The sequence below is a fragment of the Nannobrachium achirus genome (genome assembly GCF_963921795.1).
Source record: "Nannobrachium achirus genome assembly, chromosome: 5".
NCBI classification, from domain to species: Eukaryota; Metazoa; Chordata; class Actinopteri; order Myctophiformes; family Myctophidae; genus Nannobrachium; species Nannobrachium achirus.
Window position 1 is genome coordinate 18,739,020 of NC_137814.1, and position 6,989 is coordinate 18,746,008.

The following is a 6,989-nucleotide window of genomic DNA, read 5'->3' on the forward strand; positions in this document are numbered from 1 at the left end:
GGGGGCACCTGTGCTGAGAGTCAGAGGGGCAGAGGTAATTTTTCCCATCTTCACCACTTGACGTCTTTGTGACAGAAAGTTGAGGATCCAGCCGCAAAGGCTTGAATTTAGACCCAGACTCTTCAACTTGGTGTCTAATTTGAGGGGAATTATGGTATTGAATGCTGAGCTGTAGTCAATAAACAGCTTTCTCACATATGATTTTTTCTCCTCAAGGTGTGAGAGGGTCGTGTGTAGAGCTGTGGCAATGGCATCGTCTGTGGATCTGTTTTGACAATAGGCAAATTGCAGTGGGTCTAGTGTGGGTGGCAATTTGTCATAGATCATCTTCCTGACATGTTTTTCAAAGCATTTGCTCACTATTGGCGTGAGTGCAACCGGCCTCCAGTCATTCAGCCCAGTCACCTTGCCTTTCTTGGGAATCGGCACTATTATTGCCGATTTAAAGCAGGATGGGACTTTTTCCTCATGAAGGGACTGATTGAAGATGTCCGTGAACACACCAGCCAGTTGCGACGCACATGCTTTCAGGACACGGCCAGGGATCTGATCTGGGCCAGCAGCTTTTCGTGGATTAACACGGCGGAAGGAGAGACAAACATCCGCTTCTACAAGGGACATTGTGGTGATACTCTCCCCAGTGTCACATTCTAACACAGAGGTGTGAAGGGCCTCTCCATTGTCGGGGTCCTGGAGAGTGCAGGGGGTAGGTGGGGGGGTGGGGGAGATAGCTGCTTCTACCACTTTTTCGAGTCACGTGTTCAAATACTGGATTCTGATTGGCTAAATTCCGGAGGTTATGACAGAACAACTGCCGCAAAGTTGTGTGAGGACTTGTCCGAGATCAATGCGCCTCAGTGTACATCCGGGGACTTCAGGAGGTAGTCGGAACACCTTTCCCCCAACCAACAAATGACCGTGGCAACGGTCCTATGTTTACTAACGTGCATGCTATAGTCGCCGATTTATTTGGATCCAATGCAATCCGCCAACTTTAAAGCCCCTTTTCTCTGAACCTATGCCTTTCTGGAAGCGAACAGCCTCTATTTACGGCCGGAACGGTACTTCTAACTGACGTTAGCTTAGCTGTAAGCTAGACGCATGGATTAGTATGGAGTTGGCGCCATCTGTTGGTGAGTAGAAGATGTTGTTGGTGGAACTATCTGCTGTCTCGCGGAAGTTTTATAGGCAATAATGATTGTAACTTAAGATCCTTGCAAGTTACAACTATGTGTTTTCTTTCATGTATAAGGGAAAAAGTGGTAGAAAAGCTATTTACCACTCGGGGTCGGACATTATGCTCTGATAATGTCCTGTGTGAGGGTGTTATCGGACTCGGCTTCGCCTCGTCCGATCACCCCCTCACACAGGACATTATCAGAGCATAATGTCCTCTCACTCGGGGTAAATTGCTTACTTGACTCTGTGCCTCAAAGCGGAAGTAGAATCTATTCAGCTCTTCAGGGAGTGAGGAGGAATTGTCCACTTGGGGGAGGGGGGTTTAAAGTCAGTGAGAATTTTCAGTCCTTGCCACAAGTCTCTGCTGTTGTTTGATTCAGTGAAGTTCGACTCCACCTCTTTGGCATAATGCCTTTTAGCAGACCTCAGTGTTTTGCGAAGAGAATAATGTGTACGCTTAATTTCTCCTTCATCCCCAGATCTGAAAGCCTCGTCTCTCTCTTTAATGGCCAAGTGCACTGTACCATTTACCCAAGGCTTTTCGTTTGGGTAGACTTTAGTGGTTTTTGTTGGGACTACATCATCAATGCATTTCTTAATCACAGATAGCACAGTGTCAGCATATTCATCAATGTTGCCTCCTGCAGCCTCCTTAAAGATTGGCCAGTCCATCGATTCAAAACAGTCCTGTAACATAAAGTCAGACTCCTCTGACCAGAGCTGGACTGTTTTAATCACGGGAGGCGTCTGTTTGATCTTTTGTTTATAGGCTGGCATGAGAAACACTGATGAACTAGAAAAGAAAATTTCTACGAAATTTTAAGTGTGCCTGCAGCTCGCTAAGTCTGTGCAACCTTGTGTAGCGGTTGGTGTTAGTGTTTCGTTTTGAGAGGGTCGTTCCCCCTGAAAAACACGCTTTGGCATGAAACGGTTACGTTTTGCGCATTTGTGGTGCCCCCTATGGGTCGAAGTGGAAATGCTTTTATGGTATATGTTCAGTATAGCGCCCCCCACTTGTGGTTAAAATTTGGTGTTGACTGGATGTTTCGTTTGTGATTTATGGCTACTTCTTACAAAACGGGCTCCTCCCGCTAACTTTGGAACCCTGTTACGGAAGAACGGTATGGACTATCAAAATATCGTTTAAATATGTTTATCGCATGAGTCCATAGATCGTGTGTATCGATTTTTGTGACATTTGGAGAAAAAATGTAGGAAAAGGAGCAAAAAGTGTGTTTTGAAGAAAATTCAAAATGGCGGAAAATCTATCCTGACGCAAATGGGCGTGGCCTATATGGGGAGATGCGTGATGACCCAAGGAATCCAGGGAAAACATAATTTTAATTTTCCGACCCACGGTTCAAGAGTTATAGGCCAAAACGTAAAGTGGACTGTTATAGCGCCACCATGAGGCCAACTGACGAAATTATTTTTTATTTAATCCTTGATATCATTATAAATCTCCTCTCCAAGTTTTGAAACTGTAGCCCCTATGGTTTGCGAGAAAAAAAATATTGAATGTGAGTTTTTGCGATTCCCATTATAAGTCAATGGGTAAAATTAATTCACTAATAAATTAATATCAATTAAACGATACAACTTTTCTCTTAGAAAAGTAATAGCACACCATTCCCGGCCGAGCCGCACGTTTTGATGTATATATTGCGGCGGTGGCATAAATCGTGCGGCAGTTATTACGGCTCCAAATTTGCAAGAACGTTACTTACTTACTTAAGTATGGCGGATTACAATAAGTGTTTTGCCATTGCATGGCAGGCACACTTAATGATCTGATTTACCAAAAGCTGGGCGCACCAGTGATTTGTATGCATTTTTTATCGATGTGTAGCAGTGGTCCAGTGTTTTGTCAAGCCGAGTATTCACTGTAACATGCTGGTACATTTTTGGCATAACTTTCCTCAAAGATGCCTGGTTAAAATCACCCAAAACCACCATTGACGCATGAGGATGACGATTTTCAGCATTGCATATAGCCGTGTATAGCTCTTTACACGCAAGCTCTGTGTTAGCTTTAGGGTGAATGTACACAGCAAATAATATTACAGCTGAAAACTCTCTTGGCAAAAAGTATGGTCTACATAGCAGAGCAAGGAATTCAAGATCTGGGGAGCAAAACGACTGTAACTCGTGCACAGAGTTCTGATTACACCAATTGTCATTAATCATAAAACACACTCCCCCACCTTTGGATTTGTCCGTTATTCCATTATCTCTGTCCATACGAAACATGGAAAATCCGACGGGTGATGTTACAGAGTCGAGTGGCTTTAGTTGCGTTTCCGTCAAGCAAATCACGTTGCATTGTTTCGTTTCCTTGTTGTATTTGATCCTAGCGCGGAGCAGATCCAGTTTGTTATCCAGGGAGTTAACGTTGGATAAAAGAATGCTGGGAAGAGGTGTCTTGTCTGGACGTCGGTCAAGACGCGTCTGTAAGCCGGCTCTCTTCCCCCGTCTTTTTTCCCGTCTGCGCGCGCGTCTACGGGCCGTCGTTGCCTCGCAACCAGACGCTGTGGTCTGTGCGCGGTCCAGTGCTTTTTCCCAGTGCAAAAACTCCGGTTTTTGCTGCGCAATCCAGGAATCTCTTAGACTCAAAAGTGAGTCTCTGTCATAGCTTACTAAAGTAGCTGCAGTGAAGCTTATACAAATATATAAAAGACATAAAATAAGTAAAAAACTGCATTGACTGTGAGGAGCGCAAGACGAAGCAGCCGTACGTGGCGCCATCTTGGATTTCCAGTAGTAGAGGTTGCGCTTCGTGTGTGTGTGTGTGTGTGTGTGTGTGTGTGTGTGTGTGTGTGTGTGTGTGTGTGTGTGTGTGTGTGCGTGTGCGTGCATGTGCGTATATGTGTGCGTGTGTGGGCGCGTTATGGAGGTGCACCATCTGTCCGCACGCACGCACGCACGCACGCACACACGCACACGCACACGCACACGCACACGCACACACCCACACCCACACCCACACACACACACACACACACACACACACACACACACACAAAGCTCACAACATGTTGTTATGTGACGTGTTGTAAATCTACAGTTTTCACTGTATTCAACTTTTCTTTCATATTTTACTCGGAATTTTGGACGATAATGACATTTGAATTGAAGTTGAACAAATGATATTTTGTATCCATATTGTTTTGAACACCTCGGTGCATTTTGTAAATGAAAAGTGTCATTTAGTTTCAGGACAATGTTTGAACTGTTTTGTAAAACTGTGGTTCTCAAACCTTTTACAACATTTCAACGATTCAGCCATCAGACCTCCATAACTCTGAGTGTACAAATGGAACCAAACGGACCCTTACGGGTCTGTAACTCTGAGAGTGTACACATGGAACCAAATGGACCCTTACGGGTCTGTAACTCTGAGAGTGTACACATGGAACCAAATGGACCCTTACGGGTCTGTAACTCTGAGAGTGTACAAATGAAACCAAATGGACCCTTACAGGTCTGTAACTCTGAGAGTGTACAAATGAAACCAAATGGACCCTTACAGGTCTGCAACTCTGAGAGTGTACTAATGGAACCAAATGGACCCTTACAGGTCTGTAACTCTGAGAGTGTACTAATGGAACCAAATGGACCCTTACAGGTCTGTAACTCTGAGAGTGTATTAATGAAACCAAACGGACACTTACGGGTCAGTAAGTCTGAGAGTGTACTAATGGAACCAAATGGACCCTTACAGGTCTGTAACTCTGAGAGTGTACTAATGGAACCAAATGGACCCTTACAGGTCTGTAACTCTGAGAGTGTACTAATGGAACCAAATGGACCCTTACAGGTCTGTAACTCTGAGAGTGTATTAATGAAACCAAGCGGACCAGTAAGGGTGGATTGTAACAGCTCATCTGCACTTCCCGTGGCACGAGCGACACGACGTCCCGTGAAACACTGTCCTCATTTGGAGCGTCGGCCATTGCGTTGCGACGTAGCCTGAACTAAAATAAATAAACTAGCCTGAACCAATCAAATAAATAAACTAGGGCTGGGATGTGATTAAAAAAATGTATCGAATTAATTACAGGCTTTGTAATTAATTAATCGCAATTAATCACATTTTAATCACATATTAATATTTTACCCGAGAAGCATAAACACATTTTTTTTGTACGAGTGAATCAACGAGTGAGTTTTTTAAATCTAAGTTTCGCATCCACTGGGCCAAGCAAAGCGCTCTGATCGGCTACTTCTCCCTTTGCGTTTGTTGTCTCTTCTTGGTTGGTGCATCGCTACGATCGGTATGCCCGAAACTGAAGGTTCTGTGGTGCAAAAACTAAGTGCGATTAAAATGCGTTAACTTTTTTAATCGCGTTAATTTTCTGTAATTAATTAATCACAATTAATCAGTTAAAGTCCCAGCCCTAAAAGAAATAAATAATACAAAGTGTTTGGGGGGCGGGACATAGCGATTTACATTTATGGAAGTCGCCGCGAAACCTCGCTCAAACAGAGGCTCGGCGAGTGAAAACCGGAGGGGTGGACGACGAATTGTAATGAGATTTCATCGCTCGCGTCGTGTTGCATCGTGGGTAGTGCGGATGAGCTGTAAGGGTCCATTTGGTTCACAACTATCGTTTTGCAACCCCTTTAGGACCCCTGGGGGTCCCCGAACCCCACTTTGAGAACAACTGTTGTAAAAGACAATTCTGTTTGGAGTAATGTGCTTAAAAAATCCAGGAAAAAAACATGTTTCATTAAAAAAATAAAATGTAATCTTTTTGAAAAAAGTTTGTCTTTGTTTACTCAGATTTATTATCTGATTATATTATCATTATTATTTGTATTATCATTATTATTATTATTATTATTAGTGGCCAAGGCCACAAAGTGGCAAATGGCCACTCATTGATATTGGACTTCATCATTTCTATTATTCCGCCACTTTTTCTCTAGCGGCTAGACCGTGCAGTCGCTTTTTACGAAACTCGGCAGTATGGCAGAGGACTATGCCAAACGGCTAAAACGCGAAGCTCGCAGCAATCGGCCAAAGGGTGGCGCTGTAGGAAGCCTTTGAAAAATGCCAACTTTGAACTGGTGTAGCTCATGCCCTGTTTCAGGTACAGCAATGAAACCTGTATACACTTATGCGTCTCCTCTTGCCGAACAACTTTTACACTCTTACTTTTGACCTCTGACCTTTACCTCTCCCACAATTTTGAATTATATGAAAAACAGTCAAAATCTATCTCCTCCTGGGATTTTCGCATAATGTGCGCGAAACTTTTTTTACATGAACTTTGGACCAATACTGTCAGATCTGTCTTGGCGGATTTCTTTTAAAGCGAAACATTATTTTTTAATAATTCACTCTATATTGCAGTTTTATGCAAATTATTCTTCTGCCTCTAAATCATACTTGCAAAGTGACACGTTCATGGCATTTGGCAAATATGTAGAGGGTTAGTCCAAATATCACTGAAAGCAATCTTACTCTAATTGGCCAAAGGGGGGCGCTATACGAAGCGTTTGAAAACTCAAACTTTAAAGGGGCATAAGTCATGCCTCGTTTCGTTTAAAGACATGCAACTTGGTTACACGCGTGCCTTGACTCAAGCGGAAGCCATCCGTGTCTTTGTTAAGTAAGCTCCGTCCTTAGATTTTCCGCCATTTTGAGCAGTTCGTAAAACACTTAAACACGCTTTTATTCCGGAACTTTCGCGTCACGTGCACGGAACTTTTTTTACATGAACTTTGGACCAATATCTAAAGATCTGTCAGATCGGATATTTTTTAAATTGAAACATGCTTTTTTAATAATTCAATCAATATTGCGG